Below are 17,005 nucleotides of genomic sequence, written 5' to 3'. Positions count from 1 at the left end.
TGATGTTCTGTGGTGGTCGCTGCAGCAGAGAGGAGAGAGAGCCAACTCTATAAACACTGCTGATGTTCTGTGGTGGTCGCTGCAGCAGAGAGGAGAGAGAGCCAACTCTATAAACACTGCTGATGTTCTGTGGTGGTCGCTGCAGCAGAGAGGAGAGAGAGCCAACTCTATAAACACTGCTGATGTTCTGTGGTGGTCGCTGCAGCAGAGAGGAGAGAGAGCCAACTCTATAAACACTGCTGATGTTCTGTGGTGGTCGCTGCAGCAGAGAGGAGAGAGAGCCAACACTATAAACACTGCTGATGTTCTGTGGTGGTCGCTGCAGCAGAGAGGAGAGAGAGCCAACACTATAAACACTGCTGATGTTCTGTGGTGGTCGCTGCAGCAGAGAGGAGAGAGAGCCAACACTATAAACACTGCTGATGTTCTGTGGTGGTCGCTGCAGCAGAGAGGAGAGAGAGCCAACACTATAAACACTGCTGATGTTCTGTGGTGGTCGCTGCAGCAGAGAGGAGAGAGAGCCAACACTATAAACACTGCTGATGTTCTGTGGTGGTCGCTGCAGCAGAGAGGAGAGAGAGCCAACACTATAAACACTGCTGATGTTCTGTGGTGGTCGCTGCAGCAGAGAGGAGAGAGAGCCAACACTATAAACATTGCTGATGTTCTGTGGTGGTCGCTGCAGCAGAGAGGAGAGAGAGCCAACACTATAAACACTGCTGATTTTCTGTGGTGGTCGCTGCAGCAGAGAGGAGAGAGAGCCAACACTATAAACACTGCTGATGTTCTGTGGTGGTCGCTGCAGCAGAGAGCCAACGGATGCTAGTCACACAGTCGCTCGCTGTCATTTTTAACACAGTGCCATAAGTTTGAGCCGGCCCGGCACAATCAAATCAATTGTAATCGGACTCCCTCTACTCATTTGTGTCTCAATGATTTCATCAAACAGCGTGCTTAAACCTTCAGACAAGCTCAATGCATATGGTTGATTTGATTAAAACGTGTATTTGTCAATATATAGACACATCCAATTTAACAACAACAAAAATCCCCCACATAGACATCGGAATAGGGTCAAAATGACCTCAATACGACCCCTATTAAAAAGGTCTCAATAGTACTTCATGATCAGAATTATTATCTATATTATCTGTGGGGTTTATTTAGTGGGTAGATTTTAGTCATGTTTATATTGTTTGGAATGACTTAACCCTATTTTCTTCTGAAAGGAAATCCAATGGCAGCCATTTTATTAGAATGTTCACCCTGGTTGACCGACAGGCAGGCTTCCCAGACTGCCTCCAATCTTTAAACTGTTCCTCAAGGCATCTGGAATTAGTGTACCAAGTTCGATCCTTGTATGGTAAAATGGAACAATGATTTCACCGATCTGCTGGACTATTGGGAGGATAGAGTTTCCACCCAGAGCCAAATTGACAGCTTTTACAGTCCCAAAACAATTGACATGATCCAATCGGGAGGATTGCCTACTGTTTGTCAAATTTTGTCTAGTTAGAAAATATGAGTGGGTGAAAGTAAATATTATGACAATCACTAATTGAGGCATGACCTGCAACAGATTGAGATGTCGTGGAGGAGAATATAGGTTGAGGACATAGAGCAGGGTGGGAAAATCTGATCTAACAATATAACGAGGCCAAAATTATAGCGGATGTTCACCTAATTAGAGCCACTTGTAAATGAGCTGTTATTGCTTTTGAGAAACACCTACCAGCTCTGTCAGAGAAGCCTCTCCGCTTTGCTATCCACGATGCTTTGCAATAACACTTCAGAGTTCTTCAGAATCCCCAACTCGACCGTTTTCTCCCTCGGCGGGTTGTCAAAACTTCGGTCGTATCCTCCATTGTCGTGTCCGCTGATGCTGTGTTCCCACGTAATTCGTGATGGAGCGTGAACAGGCACTGTTCTGTTGACCGATTCCTTCCTATTCACCATGCACTTCTCCCCGGCTTCCAGAGTTTTTATCCCGCTCTTCGAGAGCCGCTCCGAAAACTTTCTCGCCCAGTGCGCAAAGTTGTCCAGGGTGCTTTTCTCAAAGTCCTTGGAGTAAACTTTTATGTTGCCCGTGTACCACAAAATCCACCAACCCAGACTTAGGAAGATGATAAGTGTACCCGTGTAGATGAGGAAATCACCGTAGAAGTGACCGTCCAACTTTAGATCCGCGAAAATACCAACTAAAATCAATGTCAAACCGCCGACGTCAAAAGCGACGGCTAGGAAAAACAACGGCGCACAGTTCCCCAGGCAGTTTTGAGCCATGCCTAAGCTGTGATGAGGTCAAATAACTTCAGTGGAGAGTTTAACTTGTTTTTCATGAAGCACCATTTTCATTTCTTCGCCATCACCTGTGGAGAACACCTGTGCGCGCAGAGAGCCGCCTTCCTGTGACGTCAATGTAAACTAGAGGGTGTTAAGGCCATCCCCTATCCTTGGTATACCACTCAGGTTAAGTTGCCCTTATGCACAGATCTGGGACCACTTTACAGAACACCACATGTATAGCCTTTATCGTTTGTGAGAGAAACGCAAAACTGATGTTAGATCAGTGTCATTGGTAAAAACAGCGTGTAATGAAACAAACAAACATATACACAAATACGACGTGTTACAAAATGCGCTGGATTTTTAGCATTCCTCCACACCCACCCAGGTCATGTCACACTTCAAGTGTTTATGCTGGTTGTAACCTGAGAATTGGCTCAGAAACCCATGCTGGCTTTGGGAGGAATATCTATCCTGCAGCTATCTTGTATGTTGAACACAAGCATAGAGTCACGTTGTAGGCTATCCATCACACAAGCAGTATTTGGTGGGTGGGTTGATCCAATGTTGAATATGACTCTCGTGTTTTAAATGCTACGATTGCTTGTCTTAATTGGTAAAAGCAAGGTTGGCCAACCCTCCTGGAGAGCTGTACTACTACTGCAGTGGCTAGATTTCTCTGGAGAGAACCATCAAGCACCAATTTAGAAGAAACTATAGAGCAGTTGCTCCCAAAACGTATTCCACATCAACCCAGAACTATTCAGCCTGAGTCGTTCCCGACCATCAATAGCGAAACACCCGTTTATGCAACACGGCCTCAGAGCATTTCATATTATTCTTTGCGTTAATTTGAGACACTCCATTTAGTATGATACACTACATGACCAAAAGTATGTGGACACCTGCTCGTTGAACATCTCATTCCAAAATCATGGGCATTAATATGGAGTTGCCCCTCCCTTCCCCTTTGCTGCTATAACAGCCTCCACTCTTCTGGGAAGGCTTTCCACTTGCTGTGCAGCCACAAGTGCGTTAGTGAGGTTGGGCTCTTATATTAGGTGATTAGGCCTGACTCGCAGTCAGCGTTCCAATTCATTGCAAAGGTGTTCGATCGAGTTGAGGTCAGGGCTGTGCAGACCATTCAAGTTCTTCCACACCGATCTTGACCAACCATTTCTCAACGGACCTCGCTTTGTGCATGGGGGCATTGTCATGCTGAAACAGGAAAGGACCTTCCCCAAACTGTTGCCACAAAGTTAGATGCAAAGAATCGTCTAGAATGCCATTGTATGCTGTAGCATTAAGATTTCCCTTCACTGGGTCTCGGCCGAACCATGAAAAACAACCTCAGATCGTTATTCCTCCTCCACTAAACTTTTCAGTTGGCACTATGCATTCCAGCAGGTAGCGTTCACCTGGCATCTGCCAAACCCAGATTAGTCCGTCGGCCTGCCAGATGGTGAAGCATGATTCATCACTCAAGAAAACGCATTTCCACTGCTCCAGTCCAATGGCGGCGAGCTTTACACCCCTCCAACCAGGCTCTTGGCATTGCGTATGGTGATCTTAGGCTTGTGTGCGTCTGCTCGGCCATGGAAACCCATTTCATGATGCCCCCAAACAATAGTTATTGTGCTGACGTCGCTTCCAGAGGCAGTTTGGAACTTGGTAGTGAGTGTTGCAACAGATGACAGATGTCATAAGGTGAATGCACCAATTTGTAAGTCGCTCTGGATAAGAGCGTCTGCTAAATGACTTAAATGTAAATGTAAATGTAAATGACAGATGATTTTTACTCTCTACGCACTTCAGTACTCGGTGGTCCCATTCTGTGAGCTTGTGTGGCCTACCACTCCGCGGCTGAGCCGTTGTTGCTTCTAGATGTTTCCACTTCACAATAACAGCACCTACAGTTAACCAGGGCAAACTGACTTGTTGCATCCTATGACGGTATAACGTTGAAAGTGACTGAGCTCTTCAGTGAAGCCATTCTCCTGCCAATGTTTGTCTATGGAGATTGCATGGCTGTGTGCTTGATTTTATACACATGTTAGCAACACATGTTAGCAAATTTGTACAATATGTTACAAAGTAGCTAAATGTACAATATGATTCAAATTTTCTAAACCTATGATAGGTTATGAATTCCCAGCTAGCAGGCTAACATTAGCAAGGTTATGCGTTAGAAGTTAATGTTAGGAGTTAGGTGGAGGGTTAGCTAAAAGGGTTAGGGGGAGGGTTAGCTAACATGCTAAGTAGTTGCAAAGTAGCTCAAAAGTAGTAAGTTGTTGCAAAGTTGCTAATTAACTAAAATGCTAAAGTTGTGATGAGATTCGAAGATGCAACGTTTGGGTTGCTAGACAGTCACGCTATACAAAACCTAACATATCATACTAATTTGAGTGTCCCAGATTTACTTTACTATGTTACGTCTAGTCTATGAGATCAGTCTGGTTTATGGCCGCTATAAAGTTCTTATAAGATGCTTCACCATCTGGCAGTCCAAAGGACGAATCTGGGTTTGGCTCCCGAGTGGCGCAGTGGTCTAAGGACCTCATCTCAGTGCAAGAGGCTTCACTACAGACACCCTGGTTGGAATCCAGGCTGTATCACAACTGGCCGTGATTGGGAGTCCCATAGGGCGGCGCACAATTGGCCCAGCGTCGTCCAGGTTTGGCCGGTGTAGGCCGTCATTGTAAATAAGAATTTGTTCTTAACTGACTTGCCTAGTTAAATAAAGGTTCAATAAAATAAAAAATAAAAATAAAGGGTTTATGAATGCTTCATTCAAGTGTTTGTTTAAAAGTGGACCATAATTTCTCCAATTGATATAAATACTGTATGTGCTTCTGCTTGGATGTTCAAAGCTAATGCTGAGTAATTGGTCTGCAGCAATAATCATTCATATTTTTTTATCTTTGCATTTATCATTTTTACCGAATGGAAACGTTGAGCTGTTGTTTCTCCATTCGGCTGCTAGAGGGCACCAAACCCCTTTGCAACAGGCCCACGCCACAAACCCTGCTGCAGGAACTCACTCACTGCCTGTATAACACCTGGGTTGCCAAGTAAGTGGCGTGTGTGTGTGTGTATTTTGTGTTATTCAGAGCAAAGCTTGAAGGAGGGCGATAACATCCTTTCAAAATGTGTGTTAGGGATGAAGTGTGTTCACAAAGACTGTGTTCATGAGCCAGCCCATTATGCACTTTGAGGTGTGATTTGAGTTGAGATTCCTGTCTTTCAACACACTACATTGCATAAACATTAGGGGTTTTGAAGAGAACAAGCTCACCCAAAGTCTCAACTCAAAGTGAGGGTGATACCTGATACCCTCCAAAGTGTTGGCAGCTTCTGGACACATATCTAAACTGCCCACCAAGTTACGCACCTGCATTAATACGGTACACTGCATTGCAGGGTTCCTGCCTGCCCAGTATATTCTCTTATAAAGAGGATTTTCCATAGACTAGACCTGGTAGATACCTGCAGTCAGAGTGAACAGGCTGACTCTCCATCTTTCACTGAATACAGATTAGTCCTATCCCCCAGCGAGGCTGAGACGAAGGGAGGCAAGAGGCTCAAGCCCAGTGAAGACTCACACTCTGTCCTATCATTAGGAGATAAGGCAGGAGGAGATTTCCGGTGTTCAGGCATAACAAGGTTTCACATTTCCATAAACTAGCTCTGCGACAAGGGATTTGTGAAACGGATTGTTATGGCTACTACTTTTAATTGGAAATGACTACTATGTTTAGAATGTGAGGCTATTGGAAGAGACTGGTGTTATTAGTGGTCTTTGAAGTGGTGGGTATGTATCGTTAAAGCGACTGGTTAACCTATTCAACACAGATATATATAATGGCTGTGATAGGTAGGATATACTCTTAAACCCAATAGAGTGATTTACAAATCATGACATTGTATGCATTGCGGAGAATGAAATGGACATCACTCCCGAAGTACAGACATATATCTGTACACAAATGCGGGCGATACATTCATTACTTGAGATTATCCAACGGAGTGCTGTCCACTCCATTATCTACAGATGTTATGTAACAAGACTGCAGCAGCAGTGCAACTCTTAATCATTTTCAAAAAATGATTTAAGTGTATTATTTCACCGAATATAGTATGAACCTCAAACCTAAAGTGCTTTGGCACGTAGATACTTTGTCTTGCAAAACTCCGCTTTAGATCAATCTGAGTGAGCGAGTTTGGGGTTGAACCTTATTCTTTTCTCTTTGAACAACTTCGAGAGAGAGAGAGAGAGAGAGAGAGAGAAGGAGAGAGAGATAGATAGAAGCCTTATTAAATAATTGAGCGTGGGAAGGTAATTGAAGGCATAGATCAATAATATCTAGGGTTTTGTTCTCATTATAGCCATCCTCGGACACTTCCAGAGCTATAGCTCAATGAGAGAGTTGGCAAGAGAGAGCCGAGAGAGAGAATTGAGATCTAAAACCGTAACAAATGAGGGCCGTTTCCCCACTCTCTGTCCTGTCTCTCTCATCAGGGTTACATGAAGCTTGGATGCGGCAGGTGGTTTGGCAACTTCACATTTCAGTAGGATGTCAGATGTTAGAAGTGTTAGAGGTCCGGGATGTTTCCGGGAGGCTGGCGGTTTCCCGGCCCCTGATTTCCCAGAGGTTTAGCAGTCTCGACACGCATGACCGTCCCAGAGCGCTTAAGCAGGCAGACCACCCTTAAAAGTGTGTGTGTGTGTCTGTGTGTCTGTCTGTGTGTGTGTGTGTTTGTAGATCCATCGTAGACTCCTCCACTTCACTGTCACTTTTCTCTTCTTCTATAGAGCTCAGCTCATTTCTGGCCTGTCACCTTTTAGAGGTGCAGAGGGATTTGCTAACTTTCTGAAGTTACTCTTTGATTAGATAATGGAATGATGGATACAAGTTACTGAACAGATTTGTTATGCAGTTTGTCAGAATGTGGCCACAGCTCCAAGGCTGATGTCAGGATTGGTTTAACGATGAAGGAGCGGATGTATCAATATATCAGTCATATAGGCTTCAAATCTAGCATATTTAGAAGGATGGTGACATAAGTTTAGGTTTCATATCTGACATTTCTAGAAGGATGGTGACATGAGTTTAGGTTTCATATCTGACATTTCTAGAAGGATGGTGACATGAGTTTAGGTTTCATATCTGACATTTATAGAAGGATGGCGACATTTCTCCTTTGTTCAGGTCCAATATCAGGAGCATCTTAACTGACTGACTGTAATTTTAGAGAGACAGTGTTTATCCCAGAGGGGCTGACACACACACACACACACACACACACACACACACACACACACACACACACACACACACACACACACACACACACACACACACACACACACACACACACACACACACACACACACTTCTTGGTGGAGGTCAAAAGGCACTTCTCATCAGCTATCATCCAGAAAAAGATTGTCCCACCAAGGACAGTAGCAGCTATTTATAGTACCAGACCATGATGTCCCGACTCCCTAACACCCATCTATAACAGGGCTGGGGGACAGACAGGGGGAGGCATGATGTCACCAATGCAATCTCTCCTCCTCTCTCCTCTTCTGCCACCCTCCCTTCTTCTCTAAGTAGCCATTATCTTCTCTCCTGGGGATATAAATCAGGATGGGTAGAGAAAGAGGGTGGGAAAGAGAGAAAGAGAGGAATGGATGGAGAGACAGAGAGGGAGGGAGAGATGGAAAGAAAACAGGTGTTATGGCCAAGCTGTCCTATTGAAGGTCGTTATGGTGAATGGGATGGTGAGTGGAAGATGCAACCCAGTAGATTAGATGACAGGGGTGTAATGTGTGTGTGTGTGTGTGTGTGTGTGTGTGTGTGTGTGTGTGTGTGTGTGTGTGTGTGTGTGTGTGTGTGTGTGTGTGTGTGTGTGTGTGTGTGTGTGTGTGTGTGTGTGTGTGTGTGTGTGTGTGTGTGTGTGTGTGTGTGTGTGTGTGTGTGTGTGTGTGTGTGTGTGTAACAACCTGGTATTAGACCCTGGTATTAGACTCTGGTCCAGAGGGAGGCAGTTGACTTCTCAGCTCCTGAAGCTATGACTTCGCTGTATCCTATGTGTGATTCTACTGGTACAATGTTTTTTTGCATTTGGTGTGTGTGTGTGCATGTATTTAGTGCATGCGTGTGTGTGTCTCCATATGGATGATTGATTGTAAGTGACAGCTAGCTAATGGCTGTCACTCCCTCTCTGGTTTCATCAGTGTTGGAGGAGGTGTGATCTCACACTATAGTATAAACAGACACGTGTGATATATTCCCTGTTTGATCCAGCCAGCTAGGGCAGTCATACTGCGGGTTGTATATACACCGCATTACTTGCAGTACCTGTCCTCTTCATTCCTATGTGGATCATAAGGTTTCCTGGAATCTTTCTTCCTCTTGTCGACTGACTACTAATTTCCCCTGGAGGTGTAACATTTAAACGTTGAGAGCTATTCAACTTAGATTTCAGAACATTCTGTGCTGCTGAGGTAAGGATGAGTCCTGGGAGCTGGGGAGGATCTGATATTTGAGTAGCCTTTAGCCCAGACAGCCTCTCAGGATAGCTGGAGAAGCTGCCCTGGCCAACCACAACTTCTACAGCTGAGGCTCTGTGTAGGGACTGGAGGAGGAGAGCGAAAGAAAGCTGGGTGAGAGACACACACACACACACACACACACACACACACACACACACACACACACACACACACACACACACACACACACACACACACACACACACACACACACACACACACACACACACACAGAAGGCCAAGAGCTGAAGAGGAATAAGAGAAAGATAGATTCTTCTTATCAGTCAGTGCAGCTCCGTGGTGGATTATTATCTTGGCCAAAAGATACAACATGTGAAGTTCAATTACTCTTCCCTTTGACTGATTAGCTATTTGTCAACATCTCTCAGTCCTTATTTCTAAAGTCCACGGGATATGTTTGAGTATCGACTTCCTCCTCCTGATTCCTACTTAAAACAAGTTGAACCTCTCTCCAAGATGCCTCTAGAGCTTGAAGTGTTTTTGGTTTTAAACCAGGCAGGTATTTAATCATTGACTTGGCCTACTTGTGGCACAGTGCTACTGTGGTGTTTACTTGCTGTTTCTTGTAATATCCCCCAGGAAATATAGCTACCCTATTAAAAATACATATAGTGTATACTTTAAGGAGCTAAGCAATGGGCCATGTCAGCCAGGGATTTGTCAAAGCACCAAGATTAATTATTTTTCACTTATCGACCACAAATACCACCCTTGCATCCTACTTAATCCCAAATATCTGAATTGTTTAATTTAAAAAGCAGCAAATGAGTTAAATGCACCTATGTAATTAAAAAACGATCAGCTGAATTCATGGCAGCCGCCAGATTGTGTAATTGGATTAGTTATAGGGAACAATACAGTAATGAATGAATCCTGGGGTTTCGGATGCAGTGGCCTTATTGTGACAGAGGAAAATAAGTGCTATATATCAATGTCATTGTCGTAGAAGTACGGAGTCATTAAATTTCTCAAATTAGTGAATTTTAGATAACCCTGTGCTCAACCCCTTTGGAACCGAGTCCAGTACAATAAGGCAATGTCTCATTAATTGGATGAAATAAATGATTTTTTCCTGTGGGAAGGTGATGATGGGAATGTTAAGTGTTGGGTAGACGCCAATGATATCGAGTCATGCATAACAACTACCATATCATGACTTCCATACTGTCTTGTATATAGATCGCCCATCGCTCATATTCCCTAGCTACTTAGTTCAATCAATGAATTGTATGTATTTTTAATTTGTATTGTTTTTTTCAACACAAATCACAAAAACAAGAGAGGCCTGTAACACAAAACAACTTTCTGCACAAAACATCACATTTCAATCCAACAGTTATTTTTGGTTCATTCCACAGACCAACTCGTTCCACTAAAAGTTGCTATTGTGTTCTATTGTTCTTCTGCAAAGATCCAAAGTGTGCTTTGTCAGACAGTACTTTACATAGAAAATAGAGAATACTGGTTCAGCCACCACAGGGGAGCTGGGTATCCCCTCTCGCAATATATTCTCATCATCTGTTCTTTACATCTGTTCTTTACTTGTTGTTTCTTGTTCTTTTCCGGTTGATTCACTATATGTTTGTGTTTGTATGTGTGCGTTTGTGTTAATGCATGTGTATGTGTGTATTTCTGTGTGGTTCAATATTCCCATGCCTCACAAGCAATAAAACTTTTTCAATCTCACTCTTTTCATTTTTTTCCCACCACTCGTTCTATCAGGCTGCAAGACATTTAAGTGCATTTTTTGATTAATCTCCCTCCTGTCGTAATTCACGCTGCAGAGACAAGACAAACAAACAATGAGATGATGAGACTTGGAGACCACTAGCAGGTTGATGAAGAGAGAGTGACAGGGGCCACTGACACACACTGGATGAGACTGTCACATCAGTAGTTGAGTAACTGTCACGTCAGTAGCTGAGTAACTGTCACGTCAGTAGCTGAGTAACTGTCACGTCAGTAGCTGAGTAACTGTCAAGTCAGTCGCTGAGTAACTGTCACATCAGTAGCTGAGTAACTGTCAAGTCAGTCGCTGAGTAACTGTTACGTCAGTAGCTGAGTAACTGTTACGTCAGTAGCTGAGTAACTGTCAAGTCAGTCGCTGAGTAACTGTCAAGTCAGTCGCTGAGTAACTGTCAAGTCAGTAGTTGAGTAACTGTCATGTCAGTAGCTGAGTAACTGTCACGTCAGTAGCTGAGTAACTGTCACGTCAGTCGCTGAGTAACTGTCACGTCAGTCGCTGAGTAACTGTTACGTCAGTAGCTGAGTAAATGTCAAGTCAGTCGCTGAGTAACTGTCACGTCAGTCGCTGAGTAACTGTCAAGTCAGTCGCTGAGAAACTGTCACGTCAGTAGCTGAGTAACTGTCAAGTCAGTCGCTGAGAAACTGTCACGTCAGTAGCTGAGTAACTGTCAAGTCAGTCGCTGAGTAACTGTCACGTCAGTCGCCGAGTAACTGCCATGTCAGTAGCTGAGTAACTGTCACGTCAGTCGCTGAGTAACTGTCACGTCAGTCGCTGAGTAACTGTTACGTCAGTAGCTGAGTAAATGTCAAGTCAGTCGCTGAGTAACTGTCACGTCAGTCGCTGAGTAACTGTCAAGTCAGTCACTGAGAAACTGTCACGTCAGTAGCTGAGTAACTGTCAAGTCAGTCGCTGAGTAACTGTCACGTCAGTCGCCGAGTAACTGCCATGTCAGTAGCTGAGTAACTGTCACGTCAGTAGCTGAGTAACTGTTACATCAGTAGCTGAGTAACTGTCAAGTCAGTCGCTGAGTAACTGTCACGTCAGTCGCTGAGTAACTGTCACGTCAGTCGCTGAGTAACTGTCACGTCAGTCGCTGAGTAACTGTCACGTCAGTAGCTGAGTAAATGTCACATCAGTAGCTGAGTAACTGTCACGTCAGTAGCTGAGTAACTGTCACGTCAGTCGCTGAGTAACTGTCACGTCAGTCGCTGAGTAACTGTCACGTCAGTCGCTGAGTAACAGTCACGTCAGTCGCTTAGTAACTGTCACATCAGTCGCTGAGTAACTGTCACATCAGTAGCTTAGTAACGGTCACGTCAGTAGCTTAGTAACTGTCACGTCAGTAGCTGAGTAACTGTCACATCAGTAGCTTAGTAACTGTCACGTCAGTAGCTTAGTAACTGCCACGTCAGTAGCTGAGTAACTGTCACCTCAGTCACCTCTGTCACCTCGGTAGTTGATTAACTGTCACGTCAGTAGCTGAGTAACTGTCACATCAGTCGCTGAGTAACTGTCACGTCAGTCGCTGAGTAACTGTCACATCAGTAGCTGAGTAACTGTCACGTCAGTAGCTGAGTAACTGTCAAGTCAGTCGCTGAGTAACTGTCACGTCAGTCGCCGAGTAACTGCCATGTCAGTAGCTGAGTAACTGTCACGTCAGTAGCTGAGTAACTGTTACATCAGTAGCTGAGTAACTGTCAAGTCAGTCGCTGAGTAACTGCCACGTCAGTCGCTGAGTAACTGTCACGTCAGTCGCTGAGTAACTGTCACGTCAGTCGCTGAGTAACAGTCACGTCAGTCGCTTAGTAACTGTCACATCAGTCGCTGAGTAACTGTCACATCAGTAGCTTAGTAACGGTCACGTCAGTAGCTTAGTAACTGTTACATCAGTAGCTGAGTAACTGTCACATCAGTAGCTTAGTAACTGTCACGTCAGTAGCTGAGTAACTGTCACGTCAGTCGCTGAGTAACTGTCACGTCAGTCGCTGAGTAACTGTCACGTCAGTCGCTGAGTAACAGTCACGTCAGTCGCTTAGTAACTGTCACATCAGTCGCTGAGTAACTGTCACATCAGTAGCTTAGTAACGGTCACGTCAGTAGCTTAGTAACTGTCACGTCAGTAGCTGAGTAACTGTCACATCAGTAGCTTAGGAACTGTCACGTCAGTAGCTTAGTAACTGCCACGTCAGTAGCTGAGTAACTGTCACCTCAGTCACCTCTGTCACCTCGGTAGTTGATTAACTGTCACGTCAGTAGCTGAGTAACTGTCACATCAGTCGCTGAGTAACTGTCACGTCAGTCGCTGAGTAACTGTCACATCAGTAGCTGAGTAACTGTCACATCAGTCGCTGAGTAACTGTCACGTCAGTAGCTGAGTAACTGTCACGTCAGTCGCTGAGTAACTGTCACGTCAGTAGCTGAGTAACTGTCACGTCAGTTGCTGAGTAACTGTCACGTCAGTCGCTGAGTAACTGTCACGTCAGTAACCGATTAACTGTCACGTCAGTCGCCGAGTAACTGTCACGTCAGTGGCCGAGTAACCGTCACGTGAGTAGCTGAGTAACCGTCACGTGAGTAGCTGAGTAAATGTCAAGTCAATCGCTGAATAACTGTCACGTCAGTAGCTGAGTAACTGTCACGTCAGTCGCTGAGTAACTGTTACGTCAGTAGCTGAGTAACTGTCACGTCAGTAGTCAGTAGCTGAGTAACTGTCACGTCAGTAGCTGAGTAACTGTCACATCAGTAGCTGAGTAACTGTCACGTCAGTCGCTGAGTAACTGTCACATCAGTCGCTGAGTAACTGTCACATCAGTTGCTTAGTAACTGTCACGTCAGTAGCTTAGTAACTGTCACGTCAGTAGCTGAGTAACTGTCACATCAGTAGCTTAGTAACTGTCACGTCAGTAGCTTAGTAACTGTCACGTCAGTAGCTGAGTAACTGTCACCTCAGTCACCTCTGTCACCTCAGTAGTTGATTAACTGTCACGTCAGTAGCTGAGTAACTGTCACATCAGTCGCTGAGTAACTGTCACGTCAGTCGCTGAGTAACTGTCACGTCAGTAGCTGAGTAACTGTCACATCAGTCGCTGAGTATCTGTCACGTCAGTAGCTGAGTAACTGTCACGTCAGTAGCTGAGTAACTGTCACATCAGTCGCTGAGTAAGTGTCACGTCAGTCGCTGAGTAACTGTCATGCCAGTATTTGAGTTTTGGTGCTGTCTATTAAGACAATCGGATCTATTTGGGTGTAGGCATAGTGAGCAGTCTTGCAGGTGCATCTCAATAGTCTAAAGTGGTTTCCTCTCCTCATCTCCTTCCCTTCATCTGGACTGAACTGAAAACAGAGGAAAAGAGGCTACTCTAGACTATTGAGATGCACTCTTTTGATTGGCATCCATACCCCTGCTTTGACATGAATTTCACTAGATGGCAATGTTTGTTGTCAAAGAGAAGAGCTGCTGCAACAAAAGATGAGTGCTGAACCACAGAAAAAAAGGACTTATATGATCAATTCAAATCCACAATCAAACATAATTTCATTGCCAGACTCAGATACATCCTCAAACATCACTTCATTGCTAGACTCAGATACAGCCATTTTATATCCAGAATAGCACCCAGTCCCCATTGCATATTTGTTGTTTTTAAGTGGATTTAAGTGGGTTTAATTGGGTTCCATTGATTGATTATTTCGATTTTTCAATTGAAGAAAACAATGACCAATAAACAGAAACCCTGTGGTAGCAAATTGAGTTACACTGAGGTTGTGTGATAATTTTGACACAGCTGAGTTAAAAGTATTTATAGTGCATTCAGGGAAAGACACAGGTAACTGCCAAACTAAAGGAAACACTTGGGTAAATGAGGGATACATAGTATATTGAAGGCAGGTGTGGTTTCTGAGTTAATTAAGAAATGAACATCCCATTATGCTCAGGGCCGTGTATAACAATGCCCAGTTGCCCATTATTTTGGATACCATGGCTAGAAAAGAGGGGTCTCAAAGGAGCATAGGGTGTTTTAATGTTGTGTGTGTGTCTCTGTCTCACCAATTGAACACTTATGGGAGATTCTGGACTGGTGCACGAGACAACGTTTTCCACCACCATCAACAAAACACCAAATTATGGAATTTCTTGTGGAAGAATGGTGTTGCATCCCTCCAATATAGTTCCAGACACTTGTATAATCTATGCCAAGATGCATTGAAGCTGTTCTGGCTCGTGGTATCCCAACACCCTATTAAGGCACTTTATGTTGGTGTTTCCTTTATTTTGGCAGTTACCTGTAGATGGATAGATGGAGGGGGAGTAGGGACAGTCAGTATTGGGCTTGTCAAGATCACTGGACCTTCGATAAGCTATTGCCTGGCAACACTGGGTCTGCGTCACAAAGTGAGAATTGTATTGCAGGGTACTGAGTGTGTGTGTGTATGTGGGGAGGGGTTAGAGGGGATGAGGGGACATTATAATTGCAGTTTGTTGTCATTCTCTGTAGTCCTGAGGGGTAGCTAACAGCTATAGTGTGTCTTTGGTCATTGGGTTATAGAAGAGTCATATACTTACTAATATAATCCACAGCAGTAACAGAATGCAAGTTCTCCATTGTTAGGGGCTGTACATTGCTATGTCTTCTTAGTCAATGGGACAAATTGGATCAGTCTTGGATCAGATTCTTCAAAGCCAATGGAATGGTTTGGCTGCAGAGAAGGTCATTTAATTCCAGTGTGTATGTGTGTGCTCATGTTTGCCTGTGTGCCTGTGTGAGATTGTGTGCTGTGTCTATGCATTTGTGTACCCATGTTTGCCTGGGTGTGCTCGCGTGTGTGTGCCTGTGTGTGGGTGTTTGTGAGTACATATGTGCGTGCAAACGCACTTGTGTGTGACAGATATTGCTCGGCGTGTCAAAGACAGGCCTGTGAGGTGAGAGCCCCCCATCATACCCAGTGACAGGGGTCTGGGATAATAAGGTCCCTAAGCAGAACACCAAGACCCCTCTGTCACACAATCACACATGGTGTCAGGGCAAGCGCACACACACACACACACTGGTGGTTAATTTCTTTACTATAAAATGAGGAGAGACAAACTTATCACACAAGTCAGAGTTATACTAAAACTAAATCATTAATCACTTATTAATAAGGGAGCAGGTCAATACAATGCACACATATAAAGTTAATACATCGAGTGCTCTGCGATAATGATGACTTGTCGACGAATCACCCTCAGATGATTCGTTGAGAGCCCAGAGACAAAAGTACAAAGGTATTTTATAGCCAAGATACACCCCTTTCAACCTACATGACAAACAACAGATGTATAGAATGGGTCACAAGGTTAAGATATGTATGAAAGATACATATAATTCACAGCAGACAGTATCTACTGTAAAAACAGTTCTCTATCCCTGGTACCATATAGAACAGAAACATTAACTCATGCTCTGGAATGCAGTCTCTTTGGGTTTTTAACACCCAAAAGACATTGTAAATCTCCTGTCAGTGTTATCTCCCAGAGGCCCATCCTCGGTAGAACACACTGTTACATCTGCTCCTGCCACGCCCTCTAGTGCTCATCCCATGTCTCCTTGACCTGACGCCACTCCCCAAGTGCTCTCTCTCTCTCTCTCTCTCTCTCTCTCTCTCTCTCTCTCTCTCTCTCTCTCTCTCTCTCTCTCTCTCTCTCTCTCTCTCTCTGTGTGTGTGTGTGAATGGAGACAGGTGTGCTGGAGTCAGAGCAGATCCCCACCAGCTGCAACCTGTTCCATAATCAAGACCTCTACAAATACTCATTCCTGCCTCTTCCACGCTCCCAGATCGTAATCTCTGCTCAGTCAGTCCATGTTTCTAGCCGTTTGTTCCTGGTTAGATCCTGTTGTGCCTGTTTTCCTTGCCTGACGCTGTTTTCCTCTCCGCTACAGTTCTGCCCACTCTGACTCTGACTTCTCGTCAGTCCTGCTACTCTGTCCTGGTTTCCCCACTCTACGGCTCCCTTGGATTCCCCTCCGGACCTGCTTACCCTGTCCTACAACACCTCTCGCACCTGGTTTCCGGCAACACTCCCAAGCTTCCCCTGACCTACACTCCATCTTCCCCCTGTGTTCCAATAAATACCTTGCTTACTTCATCCCAGTCTCCTCGTCTGAGTCTGCTCTTGGGTTCACCTGTTCCGCTCCGCGTGACACACACACAGAGGTTTGAGTGATTGTTGAATAAACACATGAAGGGCGAAACACTAATATTAGTCATCCAGTCTCTCTTTGAATTGGCACAGGGTGCTGTATGACAAGTAGACAGATTTGTCTCCAACCCTCCTTACCCCTGCTTCAAGTCACAGACAGAGACAGGGCTGTGTCACACACGGTTATGTCAGTGAGACACTATTTGTGTCA

At 44.6% G+C, this 17,005-nt stretch overlaps 1 long non-coding RNA gene across 1 annotated transcript; it reads left to right on the top strand.

The window, feature by feature from the left end:
* Positions 1–16,328: 16,328 nt before the first annotated feature.
* LOC118357399 (uncharacterized) lies at positions 16,329–16,740 on the top strand. The gene is made up of 2 exons (XR_004820296.2): positions 16,329–16,446; positions 16,535–16,740. It is a non-coding gene; the product is annotated as an uncharacterized LOC118357399 (long non-coding RNA).
* The last annotated feature ends 265 nt before the right edge of the window (positions 16,741–17,005 follow it).

Source organism: Oncorhynchus keta, chromosome 24 (assembly GCF_023373465.1).
Source record: "Oncorhynchus keta strain PuntledgeMale-10-30-2019 chromosome 24, Oket_V2, whole genome shotgun sequence".
NCBI classification, from domain to species: domain Eukaryota; kingdom Metazoa; phylum Chordata; class Actinopteri; order Salmoniformes; family Salmonidae; genus Oncorhynchus; species Oncorhynchus keta.
The sequence above is the reverse complement of the archived record's forward strand: the minus strand, read 5'-3'. Positions and strand labels throughout refer to the sequence as shown.